The sequence below is a fragment of the Euprymna scolopes genome, chromosome 23 (assembly GCF_053919585.1).
Source record: "Euprymna scolopes isolate OS-2025 chromosome 23, ASM5391958v1, whole genome shotgun sequence".
Lineage (NCBI taxonomy): Eukaryota > Metazoa > Mollusca > Cephalopoda > Sepiida > Sepiolidae > Euprymna > Euprymna scolopes.
The window spans coordinates 8,270,526-8,279,746 of record NC_136504.1 but is presented as its reverse complement, the minus strand read 5'-3'; the positions used below and the strand labels follow the sequence as shown (position 1 = coordinate 8,279,746).

The following is a 9,221-nucleotide window of genomic DNA, read 5'->3' as shown; positions in this document are numbered from 1 at the left end:
ATATGATTATAAAATATATGTTGCTATGTAAAAATTTCCTGAAATAAAAGTATATTATATAGGGACATGATTCATAAAACAGTATGTAAATTTAAAAAAAAAATAAAATAAAACAAACGCGTTAATTGATTCCCGCCAATTTATTACGAAACGCGATTTTTCTCCTCGTTTGTTTCGTGTTAGGTCACGTGGCAAGTTTATTTTATAGTTTGTCGCTCATTTTTATTTCGTTTTTTTTTCCTCTCCTTTATTCTGCACCTATTATTTTATTTGTTATTTTATTATTTTATTTATAATTATTTTATTTATTATTATTTTATTATTTTATTTATTTACATATTATTTCCCTGTTAACATAGCCGCCCATATTTTAATTAAAGAAAGGCGAACACTGTGAAAGTAATTCTTCGCTGGTTACAGTAAAGACAAATCTTGCAACAAAACACGCAAACCAACAATGAAAGGAAGCAATGTTCCAAACAAAATGCGTCCATTTACTATGTACAAGAATGATATTCTAGATTTTAAGCGTGACAGATGGTATTTATTTGCTCCCCCACTGAGCAAATTAGGCACAAGGCCGTTTTTAATGTGAGGTAAAAACCAGCTCAGATAAAAGGGGTCACTCTGGTTACCAAAAATAATAATTGTTCCAGTATAGAGGGTTTCCCCTCCATTGACTGGTACAAATTATCTTAAGTGCAGTATCTGCCGGAACAGATGGTATTTATTTGCTCCCCCACTGAGCAAATTAGGCACAAGGCCGTTTTTAATGTGAGGTAAAAACCAGCTCCCCCAAAAGTAGGCAAAAAGGGGGCACTCTGGTTACCAAAAATAATAATTGTCCCAGTATAGAGGGTTTCCCCTCCATTGACTGGTACAAATTATCTTAAGTGCAGCATCTGCCGGAACAGATGGTATTTATTTGCTCCCCCACTGAGCAAATTAGGCACACGGCCGTTTTTAATGTGAGGTAAAAACCAGCTCCCCTAAAAGGGGTCACTCTGGTTACCAAAAATAATAATTGTCCCAGTATAGAGGGTTTCCCCTCCATTGACTGGTACAAATTATCTTAAGTGCAGTATCTGCCGGAACAGATACTACACTTTGATCTTGGCCAAAAGGCCAAGAAGGTCAATTATAATTTTAAGCGTGACACATAAACAAACGTTCAATCGTAATGTTGTTAATCTACCAAAAAAACATCATAAACTATTAAAATGGTCACTTATTATGATGAAAATGTAAAAATCGATTCTTATTTTGTTAGAAAAGTATAATTGTTAAATAAAAATATGTTATCGATGATAAAAGTTATGTTACGTTGAAATATTTATGTATTTTATATATTAATATTTCTCAAGTAAACTTCATCTAAATTTGATAGTTGGAATTTACATTATCTATCCATCTATATATCTATACAAGTGAACGTGTCTGTGTGTGTGTCTGTGTGTGTGTGTCTGTCTATCTGTGTACATTTCACGACACATTAACTCTGTCCATTTTCAGAAATTAGATATACAGGGTATGGGGATTTAGGAAAATCTTTGTAATCGGTTTTCGGCCAAAAATTTAGCTGTTAAGGGGTCAAAGTTCAACGATTTGACCTTTGAGACCTCTACCAAACTCCTCCGACAATTTTGAGTTTAAACACTTGAATTTTTAGATATATGTTCCTTGGACATGGATCTAACTTAATAATTTGATTTGAGCCCAAAACAATAAATGTTAAGAGGTCAAAGTTTGTTTTTAAATTGACCTCTGCGGTCTCTATCAAATTACTCAGAAAATTTCTGGTCTAAACATTTGAAATTTTCGATAAAGGGTATTCAGAGATAGGGCAAGCTTTTTAATTCTTTTGGTTCGAAAATCTTTAGTTACCAATAGATAAATGAATGTATGTTTGTATGTATGTATGTATGTATGTATGTTTGCATGTCTGCTTAAAACTTTCGACAGCAGCGACGGATTTTCACAAGATCAGTATCGTTTTGAAGTAAGACCTTTCAGACGACAAGTTTCGAAAAATTGGCTTAAAACATTAATATCTTCACCTTCAACTGGACACTTTTTTAAGCGGGGGACGGAGGCTTTTGTCGCCGATATTTTCGAAAGTCATCCTCTTCTTTCGATTATCTAGCCTTTATTTAAACCTACGTCACTTCTGGTTTAGCGGTGGTCGTAACAGCAAAAACGTCAGGGTTTTTCCCGTTCTTTTCCTCCTTCGCGGTACGGATTCGAGCCTGCCTTCCTACTACCACATTTTTTTTTTGCTCAACACCCGGACAACGCCGGGCACCCCTGCTAGTACAATATAAACAATGATACGTGACAATCACACACCAAAGATCTTTAGGGTACCTGTAGTTATTACGTAATAGAAAATATAGATTTTGAGATGCAAAGTTTTAGGTACGAGGAGATCAGGTAGATACGCAACGCATTAGCAGATTGAGGGTTTTTTGAAAGTCGGAAAGGATGCGACTAAGAAATTTGTAATCTTATAGTATACGTGCCAAAAGAGCAGGTCTTTTAGCCTTCAGGCTAAGATTGAAGTGCAGTATCTGTTCTTCAGATGCTACACTTCGATTGTTTGTTCTTTGCAAGTGAAGGAGAAATACTTCCCGCACTGAGAACATTTTTATTTTTGTTCTTTTCTCTACAATAAAAAGAGAAAGGATAAAAAATTTTAAATGTTCCCTGGAAAGTGAAGTAAATAGGAAATCCGAAAAAGAACCAAACAAGGAATAAATTATTATATTAAACTATAATTCCCGTCTGAGCGTTTTTACTTTCGGAGAAAACTATATTAATTTAAAGACGCATGGAAAGTATGCATGGAAGCAAGAATTTAGGTATTTTTGCTGGTGTTCCAACCGACAACAATGTCAATAAACTGTTAATTTATGTATACACACATAAACGCCTAATAGAGAATACACTAGACGAATCACATATCAGAAGTTTACATTAATAAGTTAAAAATAACTTATAATAGAAACACACGTCTGTTAAATAGGCTCGGGTGTCGAATTGCGAGTTCGGATAAGTCTAACTGATGAGCCAAACTGAGAGCGAAACCCGAGTCTTGGACTTCCGGTTTGTTGTATGTCATGGCACTTGTAGGCTGCGATGTTGTTTGACTGTTGAAATAGTTATATAATCTCTCATTCTAAAAGACATACGTTCATTATACAGTTACGCAGTTTATATACCATTTAGTAGAGAGCACTATTTAAATCTAAGTATGTAAAGACCAACGAAATTATTAAAACAAACAGTATATTATACTTAAGTAGGATAAACCGACAAATATGCTATTTCAAACTTGAACACAACATACTAACGAAAATAACATTTGAAACTTTCGCATAGCATATTAACGAAAATACTATTAAAAAACTTGAACATTGAGTATTGCAGATCAATAAAAATGTTGTTGACCAAGGGAGTGAAACGTCTATAAAAATACTCGGAAGTATCTAAGGTAAGAGGCATCCATTCAATAAACCCCATTAGAGGCTCGATAAGCATTACTATTCCAAACTTAAGTGTGTCAGACCAATAAAATGCTATTCCAAATAAAACTATGACACACTGAAGAAAATGTTTCTTTAAAATCTAACAAGTCAGAGTGACGGACCGGCGGACACCGTTTCTTGTAAAGATGTTTAGACACATCTGTAGGTCTATTTAATCAGCGCCATTTGTGATGCTCAGTCGTTTTTAAATATGCGTGCCAGACCTTCGGGCATGTCTTCTTTTTTCAAACTTGAGTTTGAAAAGCCCGACAAACAGAGACTTTTGTAAGATACGTCCATTCAGATTACCCCCTTTAAAAATAAAATCCTACTTCAAACGGAAGCATGACAGACAAAATTTTCTATTTCAAGCTAAGATAAATAACATAATAAAATATTTTATTTTAATTATTAAGACTACTGTTCTCATCTGAGTTGTTTTTCTGACAACGTGTAACATACGACTTATTTCAGGGGCGTCTTCCGGAACTGAACTATTTATGCCCACCTCAGTAATAAGCATCATTATCAAAGCTGACGTATGAAAAAGAAACGCTTATAATTGAAGTTTGACAAACAAGAAAAACGTTAATTCAAACACAGGCGGGATAGAAAGCAATTGACATTAAAAATTGAAACGTTACGGGGGAAAAAGGATCTTTTTAACTAAAGCGAATAGATAAAATGCTATGTGTTACCTAAGCGTGACTGACAAAATTTCTATGTACAACAATAGAGTAACCGACCGGATATGCTATTTTAAACAACAGTGTGGCAGACAAGAAATGCTAACTTTAATTAAAGCTTGGCAAACAAAATAGTGTAATTTCAAACTAAAACGTGACGAACGCATGCTAAGTATAACAGGCCAAAAAGGCTATTTCAGACTGAAACCTGATAGACCATAATCCTATTTCATACTTATGCGTGAATAACTAAAAATTATTGCAAACTTAAACGTGACAGGCGGAACACATTTCTATTTAAACTAAAGCGTAGCAGGCAAAAATTCTAGCTCAAACTGATATATAATTGAAGCAATTCAAATATACCACAAAACTCCCGATATTTATTTCCTAACGAAAACAAAATATGACATAACGTCGTGTTTAATTTAGGGGAAAGACCAGTTCCCTAAAAAGGGTTACTCTTAAAGTAAATAAAAATAAAAATTGCCTTAGTATGGAAGGGTTCCCTCTATTCACTAAGGACAAATTTACATAAGTATAGCAACATACTAGATACTACAGTGTGATCTTGTATATTTTATCTATTGCGCATGAAATTAATACAGTCTCAGTACAATAGTTACATTACAACGATAAAAGAAAAAAAAAACATAGCCCAAAGGCCAGATATGAACACGACAACCCGCTTGGAATTTATTTTCTTCCCTACGAAAGCAAAATGTGCAATAAGTTTATTTAAATGTAGGGGAATAACAGCTCCCTAAAAGGGGTCACTCAAAGGCAAAAATAAGGATTGCTGTAGTATAGTAGGATTTCTTCCCTATTGGCAACGGACAAATTAAATAACGTGTTGCATTAGAACAGATACGCCACTGTGATCTTATCTATCCAGTTCATTGCGCATGTCTGTATAAAAATTGTTACATAACAACAATAAAATGTTAATAACATTTTATAACTTTAGCTCGAAGACCACATACAAGCATGACAAACTCTTTTAAAATGTGTGACAGACGACAACTCCTATTGCAATTTGAGAACCAAATCGCGGACAGACCAGTGTATAGAGAGAACAGACTAAGGATACGTCCATTCAATCTGCGGCAAATACGATTTCAACCTAAACCGTCACTGTTTAACAGACATATCTACGAAAAGAGCATTGGCAATAGTCAATATTGTCTGCTTTTTTACTTGCAATTTCTGCTGTTAAGTCAGCTGGAAAATTCGGCAGGATTAAGCGGACAAGAAAGCCATTCTTAACATAAGTAAACGAGGGGTTTTACGTTATCTGAGAAGGAGATAAGCGATACTGATCTAGAACCTGCTCCAACTTCGCGGCAGCATCTCTCAGTAGGTTACTGTAAACTGCGAGAAACGCAACCAAAAAATGCAGATGCAATTATCCAATCAGCAATCAGCTCTTTGCAAATATCAAAATTGTTTTCGTTCATTAGTTAAAAGAAAAAAAAATTCTGATATTTTTATTGTAAAACATGTTTTCAATCATAACTGTTTCTATGTTAAAAACATATTTCTTTGAAAAATTAAAAAAAAAAAGGAATATTGTCTTGAAAATTCTAAAAATAGTTCTTTCATATAGTAAACCTTACAGTCAGCTTTGTTTCCAGCGTTTTGAATTTATCGTCTGGCAGTGTTCACACCAGTTTTTTTCAGCAACTTTTTCAACTGCTTACAAGAACCGCTGGGAGATGCCGACAGATATTTTGGTTAAAGTATACCATCAAGATTAATCTGAGGTTATTGTAGATTGCTTGTCATACACGGAAGAAAAACTGGAGGTCCAAAATTAGCAGATAATCAGAACATCTTACAGAGAAACGTGGGCGTATCTCAGAAAGAAGTCGACAACAACGCAAAATGAACAAGAAAAAGAAAAAACGAAACGGAAAAATATAACGACAATCTACAAAGGCAAAAATCGTCCCTCAAAACAGCGAACAAATAAACTCGCTATTTGTCCTGTGCTGATTATGGGTATTATTTGTTTGTTTGACTTCTGTCATGTTTCCCAGCATTCATTGCGCAGCTGCTCGGACATTCGAACGACGTCATTGGTTACGCCCTAGCGAAATAACAACGAGTGTTGCTTTCACTTTCGTTTATAATTAGGTTTAATTAGTCAACAAGTATTGATGGTTTTTCTTTATTTTTCTCACATTTACTTTAATTGAATTTCTAAGAAATCAAGGCTCTCCATTCTTGGCGCAAACACTCGAGCTGTATATAAAATACATAAATAGTCGAATATTAAAAACAATCCTTCAATCAAAGTACATTTCCTTGTTATACTATTAACAATAGTATAAAAATAGATGTGTGTATCGACGTAGACATCTATGCACATACATAAGTATTTTTAGGCGAAGAGTTTTACTTTCTACATATACATCGACACTAACACACTCACAAACCCATATATATATATATATATATATACATATATATACATATATATACATATATATATACATATATATACATATATATATACATATATATGCATATATATACATACATATACATACATATATATACAGGTTTAAATATATATATATATATATATATATATAGGTGTTAGTCTAGCGGCACTGATGAGTTGTGAAGCAACGAAACAGGTCTGTATGTCGATGACTAAAATATATTTTATAAAGCCCCCCTCTTGGGTAGAGCACTATCGTAAATTATCTTACTCGCTACTTAATTTAGCTGAAAAAATGCGAAGCTCGCGGTTTGTTTACAAACAAACATTTGAGCCCTCTACGAGTGGCGGACAGATGTTTATTTAAATAGACATTCGGACAGGTTAATTTCGGCCACCGATTCCGTAGTCAGGGGGTAGGACTGCCGACTGTCATCAAGACGGTTCTAGGTTCGATTCTCGGCTTGGGATAGGTGTTAGTCTAGCGGCACTGATGAGTTGTGAAACAACGAAACAGGTCTGTATGTCGATGACTAAAATATATTTTATAAAGCCCCCCTCTTGGGTAGAGCACTATCGTAAATTATCTTACTCGCTACTTAATTTAGCTGAAAAAATGCGAAGCTCGCGGTTTGTTTACAAACAAACGTTTGAGCCCTCTACGAGTGGCGGACGGATGTTTATTTAAATAGACATTCGGACAGGTTAATTTCGGCCACCGATTCCGTAGTCAGGGGGTAGGACTGCCGACTGTCATCAAGACGGTTCTAGGTTCGATCCTCGGCTTGGGATAGGTGTTAGTCTAGCGGCACTGATGAGTTGTGAAACAACGAAACAGGGCTGTATGTCGATGACTAAAATATATTTTGTATATATATATATATATACAGGTTTAAAAAAGTATTTAATCCTCTTATCCTGACGAATTTTACGTATATATTTATCTACTTCACCAAACCTATTGTATTCACTATCTTTAAATTTTTCAATCATTTGTATGGAAAAAAACGGTTTGCTGTAGGTTTCTTTAAAATGTTTAATAACATAAATACAGCCTTTGTTACTTGTTCTATGTAAATTCATGCGTTTAATTAAACGCAACACAGTTTCGCGGACGAATTGTAAATTACAATGTTTACAGGATAACTAGTAGATTAAATTTTGTAGGTTACATAACAAATCTTCTTTCGAATGATTTGAGACATTATAAATTTTGTTTGTTAGATTTGTATTTTTTAGATATTTTTTATATACAAACGTTTTGCCTAATGCTGCTCCACATGGAGCAACATATACATTATTTTCAGCCGAACAGGTTCTATTTGCTATTTAAAAATAAAGAGTTCCTACTTCTGTATTTCTAATGACAACGACTTTACCTTGTCGAAATCTGTTCGACTTCGTTGGGTGATTAGCCCTAGGGGAACTCACTAGTTCTGAAGCCTGCTCAGTCCTAGCTTGCTTTCTAGTCTTAGTGATCATAATTAATTTATAATTTTCATTTTTTCTATTTGTTGTAAAATTTTGACACGATATATATATATATATATATATATATATAATTTTTAAACATGTGAGAGAATATATAATTATTTCCACAGCCAACCAACGTGGCAGCTCACAAGAGCTATCCATGACAGTCAACAAGCCGCCAAATGAGGGCAAAACTCAATCTTGGATTTCCGGTTTGTTTGCTGTCATGACTCTTGTGGGCTGCGACGTTGTTTGGCTGTGGAAATAATAATAATAATAATAATATATAATAATAATAATATATAATAATAATAATAATAATAATAATAACAACAACAACAACAACAACAAAAACAACAACAACAACAACAATAATAATAATAATAATAATAATAATAATAATAATAATAATATATATATATATATATATACTATTATACAAAAAGCACTTTGTGTCTGTGTGTAAGTACGTTCCCTATAGTCTCGTAAATGGCTGGATCGATTTTTATGAAATTTTACGCGAAGGAACTTTACGTATGTGACAGTATTATTAGGTTTTGTATTGGAATACATTCGATAAGTATCGATAATTGTTAATCGAAATAATCTGATAAAAGAAGGAATCAGGAATTTTGACCAAAATTAAAAACTTGCGCAGCTTTACATCACAAGCGCATTTGAAAAGTTTTATTATCACGCAATGTCGAAACGCCCAAGATATAAAAGCAACAGTAAAGAATTTGATATAAGAGGTCGCATTTGAAATGAACATTTTTTGTTTAAATCAAAACTGAATCATGATACTTGGCTTTTTCATTTGAAACTTAAATTCAAGCCATTATCACCGCCAGGCATAAAAAAAATCAACAGAAGATTCTATGATAGGATTGTGTAAATAGCAGCTGAGGTATGATGCTTGACTTTCGCTTTTTAAACTTTGATTTAAGCCATTATTTATGAAAAAAAAAGATTTAATGAAACAAACGATATATTCTCAACAGTGCAATATAAACTACAATGTATTGTTAGCTAAGTCACTGCGAGAAGCAAGCGAACGTCCTCCTAACAAAGCAGACAATCAATCGATTTAAT

The 9,221-nt window shown here is 33.7% G+C and overlaps 1 pseudogene; it reads right to left on the bottom strand.

The window, feature by feature from the left end:
• Positions 1-992: 992 nt before the first annotated feature.
• Positions 993-1,137, bottom strand: LOC145246278 (U2 spliceosomal RNA; annotated as a pseudogene).
• Between the last annotated feature and the right edge of the window lie 8,084 nt (positions 1,138-9,221).